This window comes from Arachis duranensis, chromosome 9 (genome assembly GCF_000817695.3).
Source record: "Arachis duranensis cultivar V14167 chromosome 9, aradu.V14167.gnm2.J7QH, whole genome shotgun sequence".
Taxonomy (NCBI): Eukaryota; Viridiplantae; Streptophyta; class Magnoliopsida; order Fabales; family Fabaceae; genus Arachis; species Arachis duranensis.
Window position 1 is genome coordinate 70,902,116 of NC_029780.3, and position 7,130 is coordinate 70,909,245.

The 7,130-nt window shown below is 36.3% G+C and overlaps 1 non-coding gene across 1 annotated transcript; it reads right to left on the reverse strand.

The window, feature by feature from the left end:
- Positions 1-225: 225 nt before the first annotated feature.
- LOC127742087 (small nucleolar RNA R71) lies at positions 226-329 on the reverse strand. Its single transcript, XR_008003275.1, has one exon. It is a non-coding gene; the product is annotated as a small nucleolar RNA R71 (small nucleolar RNA).
- Positions 330-7,130: the final 6,801 nt, after the last annotated feature.

The window sequence follows — 7,130 nt, forward strand, 5'->3', positions numbered from 1 at the left end:
CCATCAGAAGATCCCTACCAGTTTTTAACTGAGTTCTTGCAGATCTGTGAGACTGTTAAGACTAATGGAGTAGATCCTAAAGTCTACATGCTCATGCTTTTCCCTTTTGCTGTAAGAGACAAAGCTAGAACATGGCTGGACTCACAACCTAAAGATAGCTTGGACTCTTGGGATAAGCTGGTCATGACCTTCTTGGGAAAATTCTTTCCTCCTGAAAAGCTGAGCAAGCTTAGAGTGGATGTTCAAACTTTCAAGCAAAAAGATGGTGAATCCCTCTATGAAGCTTGGGAAAGATACAAGCAGATGACCAAAAAGTGTCCTTCTGACATATTTTCAGAATGGACCATAATAGATATATTCTATTATGGTCTATCTGAGTTCTCTGAGATGTCACTGGACCATTATGCAGGTGGATCCATTCACCTAAAGAAAACGCCTACAGAAGCTCAAGAACTTATTGAAATGGTTGTAAATAACCAATTCATGTACACTTCTGAGAGGAATTCCGTGAATAATGGGACGCCTCAGAGGAAGGGAGTTCTTGAAATTGATGCTCTGAATGCCATATTGGCTCAGAACTAGATGTTGACTCAGCAAGTCAACATGATTTCTCAAAGTCTGAATGGATGGCAAAATGTATCCAACAGTACTAAAGAGGCACCTTCTAAAGAAGAAGCTTATGATCTTGAAAACCCTGCAATGGCAGAGGTAAATTACATGGGGGATGCCTTTGGCAACACCTATAACCCCTCATGGAGAAACCATCCAAATTTCTCATGGAAGGATCAACAAAAACCTCAACAAGGCTTTAATAATGGTGGAAGAAACAGGTTTAGCAATAGCAAGCCTTTTTCATCATCTTCTCAGCAACAGACAGAGAATTCTGAGCAGAGCCCCTCTAACTTAGCAAACATAGTCTTTGATCTGTCTAAGGCCACTTTAAGTTTCATGAGCGAAACAAGGTCCTCCATTAGAAGTTTGGAGGCACAAGTGGGCCAGCTGAGTAAGAAAGTCACTGAAACTCCTCCTAGTACTCTCCCAAGCAATACTGAAGAGAATCTAAAAAGAGAGTGCCAGGCCATTGACATATTCAACAAGGCCGAACCTAGAGAGGAAGGAGAGGACGTGAATCCCAAGGAGGAAGACCTCATGGGATGTCTCTCAAGCAAGAAGGAGTTCCCTATTGAGGACCTAAAGGAATCTGAGGCTCATATAGAGACCATAGAAATCCCCATTAAACCTCTTTCTGCCATTCATGAGCTCCGAAGAGTATTCTTCCTCTGAAGAGGATGAAGATGTAACTGGAAAGCAAGTTGCTCAATATCTAGGAGCCATCATGAAGCTAAATGCCAAGTTATTTGGTAATGAGAGGAAGCATGAACAACTTCTCTCAATGCAGAGTCAAACACAGCCCCCACAGTCAAACTCTAAGTTTGGTGTCAGGAGGCCACAACCAAACTCTAAGTTTGGTGTTGAACCCCCACATTCAAATTCTAAGTTTGGTGTTGGGAGGTCCCAACAATGCTCTGAACATCTGTGAAGCTCCATGAGAGCTCACTGTCAAGCTATTGACATTAAAGAAGCGCTTATTAGGAGGCAACCCAATTTTTATTTATCTAATTTTATTTTTCTTTTTGTTGTTCTTTTATGTTTTATTAGGTTCATGATCATGTGGAGTCACAAAAAAAATATTAAAATTAAAAACAGAATCAAAAACAGCAGAAGAAAAATGACACCTTGGAGGAAGGACTTACTGGCGTTTAAACGCCAGTAAGGAGCATCTGGCTGGCGTTCAACGCCAGAACAGAGCATGGATCTGGTGCTGAACACCAGAAACATGCAGCAATCTGGCGTTTAAATGCCAGGATTGCACATTGAGGAAAGCTGGCGTTCAACGCCAGAAACAAGCACCAATCTGGCGTTAAACGCCAGGATTGCATGCAGAGGGCATTTTACACGCCTCATTGGTGCAGGGATGTAAATCCTTGACACCTTAGGATCTGTGGACCCCACAGGATCCCCACCTGCCTCAACTCACCTTCTCTCTTCTTCACCACTCACATCCATCCTTAACACCAAAACCCACCCACATGGCCGAAACACAAACATCTCTCCCTCTCCCCCATATCTTCTTCTCCTTCTTCTATTCTTTCTTCTTTTGCTCGAGGGCGAGCAACATTCTAAGTTTGGTGTGGTAAAAGCATAGATTTTTTTCTTTTCCATAACCATTGATGGCACCTAAGGCCAGAGAAACCTCAAAAAAAAAAAAGAGAATAGAAAAGGGAAGACAATTGCTTTCACTTCTGAGTCATGGGAAATGGAGAGATTCATCTCAAGGGTCCATAGCTCAGTAATAGAGCATTTGACTGCACATCAAGAGAGCATGAGGAATTCCCTCATCAAGAAATCCCTGAGATACCTCAGGGGATACATGTTCCTCCACATATTTATTTGGAGCAACTAAGGATAGGAACACCAAAATCACTAGGGATCATGCAACAGAAGCAAGGAAGAGACATAAAGGATCTCAAAAAGCACCATTAGTCCTTCAAAAGTGCCACCCTCACTAAGGTGGACTCATTCCTTAACTTTCTTGTTCTTATCTCTCTATTTTTCCGTTTTTTTATGTGTGTTTATGTTTTATGTCTCTACCTCATGATCATTAGCATGTAGTAACTATGTCTTAAAGTTATGAATAAATTCCATAAATCCTTCATCTCTCTTAAATGAAAAATGTTTTTAAATCAAAAGAACAAGAAATACATAAATTTCGAAAATTGTCCTTGAATTTAGTTTAATTATGTTGATGTGGTGACAATACTTTTTGTCTTCTGAATGAATACTTAAACAATGCATATTTTTGATCTTGTTGTTTATGAATGTTAAAATTGTTGGATCTTGAAAGAATGATGAAAAAGAGAAATGTTATTGATGATATGAAAAATCATAAAATTGATTCTTGAAGCAAGAAAAAGCAGTGAAAAAGCAAAAGCTTGTGAAAAAAAATGGCAAAAAAAATAGAAAGAAAAAGAAAAAAACAAGCAGAAAAAGCCAATAGCCCTTAAAACCAAAAGGCAAGGGTAAAAAGGATCCAAGGCTTTGAGCATCAATGGATAGGAGGGCCCAAGGAAATAAAATCCAGGCCTAAGCGGCTAAATCAAGCTGTCCCTAACCATGTGCTTGTGGCATGCAGGTCCAGGTGAAAATCTTGAGACTGAGTGGTTAAAGTCGTGATCCAAAGAAAAAAGTGTGCTTAAGACCTCTGGACACCTCTAACTGGGGACTCTAGCAAAGTTGAGTCACAATCTGAAAAGGTTCACCCAGTCATGTGTCTATGGCATTTATGTATCCAGTGGTAATACTGGAAAACAAAATGCTTAGGGCTACGGCCAAGACTCATAAAAGTAGCTGTGTTCAAGAATAAAAAAACCTAACTAAGAGAATCAATAACACTATCTGAAATTCTAAGTTCCTATAGAAGCCAATCATTCTAAACTTCAATGGAAAAAGTGAGATGCCAAAACTGTTCAGAAGCAAAAAGCTACAAGTCCCGCTCATCTAATTAGAATTAATATTCATTGATATTTTGGGATTTATAGTATATTCTCTTTTTTTATCCTAATTGATCTTCAGTTGCTTGGGGACAAGCAACAATTTAAGTTTGGTGTTGTGATGAGCGGATAATTTATACGCTTTTTGGCATTGTTTTTAGGTAGTTTTTAGTATGATCTAGTTACTTTTAGGGATGTTTTCATTAGTTTTTATGCTAAATTTACATTTCTAGACTTTACTATGAGTTTGTGTGTTTTTTTGTGATTTCAGGTATTTTCTGGCTAAAATTGAGGGACCTGAGCAAAACTTTGATAAAAGGCTGACAAAGGACTGTTGATGCTGTTGGAATCTGACCTCCCTGCACTCGAAATGAATTTTTGGAGCTACAAAACTCCAAATGGCGCATTCTCAATGGCGTTGGAAAGTTTACATCCAGAGCTTTCCAGCAATATATAATAGTCCATACTTTATTCGTAATTAGACGACGTAAACTAGCGCTCAACGCCAGTTCCATGCTGCATTCTGGAGTCAAACGCCAGAAACACGTCACGAACCAGAGTTGAATGCCCAAAACACGTTACAACTTGGCGTTCAACTCCAAGAGAAGCCTCAGCTCGTGGATAGATCAAGCTTAGCCCAAGCACACACCAAGTGGGCCCCGAAAGTGGATTTATGCATCAAATACTTACTTCTGTAAACCCTAGTAGCTAGTTTAGTATAAATAGAACTTTTTACCTTTGTATTAGATGACTTGGACTATCTAGTTCTTTTGACATTCGGTCTTTCATGGGGGCTGGCCATTCGTGGTATAAGCTAGAATTGATGGCGGCATTCATGGGAATCCGGAAAGTCTAACCTTGTCTGTGGTATTCCGAGTAGGATTCTGGGATTGAATGACTGTAACGAGCTTCAAAATCGCGATTGTTGTGTGTGATGACAAACACAAAAGAATCAAGGGATTCTATTCCAACATGATCGAGAACCGACAGATGATTAGCCGTACTGTGACAGAGCATTTGGACCAATTTCACTGAGAGGATGTGATGTATCCATTGACAACGGTGATGCCCTATATACAGCTTGCCATAGAAAGGAGTGACAAAGATTAGATAAAAGCAGTAGGAAAGCAGAGATTCAGAAGGAACACAGCATCTCCATGCACCTATCTGAAATTCCCACCATTGAGTTATATGAGTAACTATTTTCTATTTATTTATTATTATTATTCGAAAAACCAGTACTCTCTTAAATTAGTTAAATCCGCCTGACTGGGATTTACAAGATGACCATAGCTTGCTTCATACCAACAATCTCTGTGGGATCGACCCTTACTCACGTAAGGTATTACTTGGACGACCCAGTACACTTGCTGGTTAGTTGTGCGGAGTTGTGACAAAGTGTGATTTTGTATGAGAGCACCAAGTCTTTGGAGCCATTATTGATGATCACAATTTCATCCACCACTTCTCTTAGCTTCCTCTTCAGAGTCCTTTTAGGTTCCGGATCAGCTTCAACAAGAACGTTCTTATCCTTGCTCCTGCTCATGTGAAAAAGAAGAGAACAAAAAAGAAGAGGAAGAGAAGAAGATAAGAATAGGAGAAGGAGAAGAGAAGAATTCGAACACAGAGAGGAAGAGAACAGGGTTTGAATTATGAGTAGAAGAGAAGTGTTAGTAAATAAATAAATAAATAGAAGGAGAGAGGGGGGATTTTTTGAAAATAATTAAAAGGAAAAGGAAAATATTTTTGTTTTTATTTTAAAATTTTGTTAGAGTTTGAAAATTAAGAGTAGAGGTAAAATAAAATTAAAATTTGATACAATTAGTTAATTAAAAGAATTTTGAAAAAGAGGAAGGTGAATTTCAAAAATTAGAGAGAGAAAAGTAGTTAGGTGGTTTTGAAAAAGATAAGAATTTGCAAAACAAACAAAAAGTCAATTAGTTAATTGAAAAAGATTTGAAAATCAATTTTGAGAAGATAAGAAGTTAGAAAAGATTTTGAAATTGATTTTGCAAAAGATATGCGTTGAAAAAGATATGTTTGAAAATATATGATTGAAATTTATTTTGAAAAAGATTTGATAAAGAAATTTAGAAAGATTTGATTTTGAAAATTAAAGTTAATGAGTTGACTAACAAGAATCTAAAAAATATGATTCTAAAATTTAAAGTTTGAATCTTTCTTAACAAGAAAGTAACAAACTTGAAATTTTTGAATCAAAACATTAATTGTTAGTAATAATTTTGAAAATTATGAAATCAAGTTAAGAAAAAGATTTTGAAAATCAATTTTTAAAATTTTTTCGAAAAACATGAAATAAAAATGAAAAAGATTTGATTTTTGAAAAAGATTTTAAAAGATAAGATTTTTAAAAATGAAATCTTGACTTGACTAACAAGAAACAACTTATTTTAAAAATTTTTGACTAGGTCAACCCAAAGATTTCAAAATTTATGAGAGAAATAATGGAAAGATATATTTTTGATTTTTTTTAATTTAATGAGAAAAGAGAAAAACCACAAAATGACTCAACACATAAAAATTTTGGATTAAAACAAATGATGCATGCAAGAACACTATGAATGTCAAGATGAACACCAAGAACACTATGAAGATCATGATGAACATCAAAAACTTATTTTTGAAAAATTTTCAAGAAAAGAAAAACATGCAAGACACCAAACTTAGAAGTTTTTAATGCTTAGACACTAACAAACTAAAAATGCATATGAAAAACAAGAAAAGACACAAAACAAGAAAATATGAAGATCAAACAAGGAGACTTATCAAGAACAACTTGAAGATCATGAAGAATGCAATGCATGAATTCTTTTGAAAAATGCACAAATTTTAAAAACATGCAATTGACACCAAACTTAAAAATTGACACTAGACTCAAACAAGAAACACAAAATAATTTTGATTTTTTTGATTTTATGAATTTTTTTGATTTTTCAAAAATTATTTTTGGAAAAACGAAAAAGAAGAAAAATTTTAAAAGATTTTTGAAAACTTTTTTGAAAATAAAATAAAGGTTGAAACAAAAGAAGAAAATTACCTAATCTGAGCAACAAGATGAACCGTCAGTTGTCCAAACTCGAACAATCCCCGGCAACGGCACCAAAAACTTGGTGCACGAAATTGTGATGTCAATGGTGCCAACAACTTGGTACGTGGTATGTGAAATTGTGATCAATACTTTTCACAATTCAAATAATCCCCGGTAATGAATCCAAAAACTTGGTGTTCAATACCATGGCATAAACACAACTTCGCACAACTAACCAGCAAGTGTACTGGGTCGTCCAAGTAATAAACCTTACGCGAGTAAGGGTCGATCCCACAGAGATTGTTGGTATGAAGCAAGCTATGGTCACCTTGTAAATCTTAGTCAGGCAAACTCAAATGGATATGGGTGATATACGAATAAAACATAAAGATAAAGATAGAGATACTTATGTAATTCATTGGTGGGAATTTCAGATAAGCGTATGAAGATGCTTGGTCCCTTCCGTCTCTCTGCTTTCCTACTGTCTTCATCCAATCCTTCTTACTCCTTTCCATGGCAAGCTTAAGCAA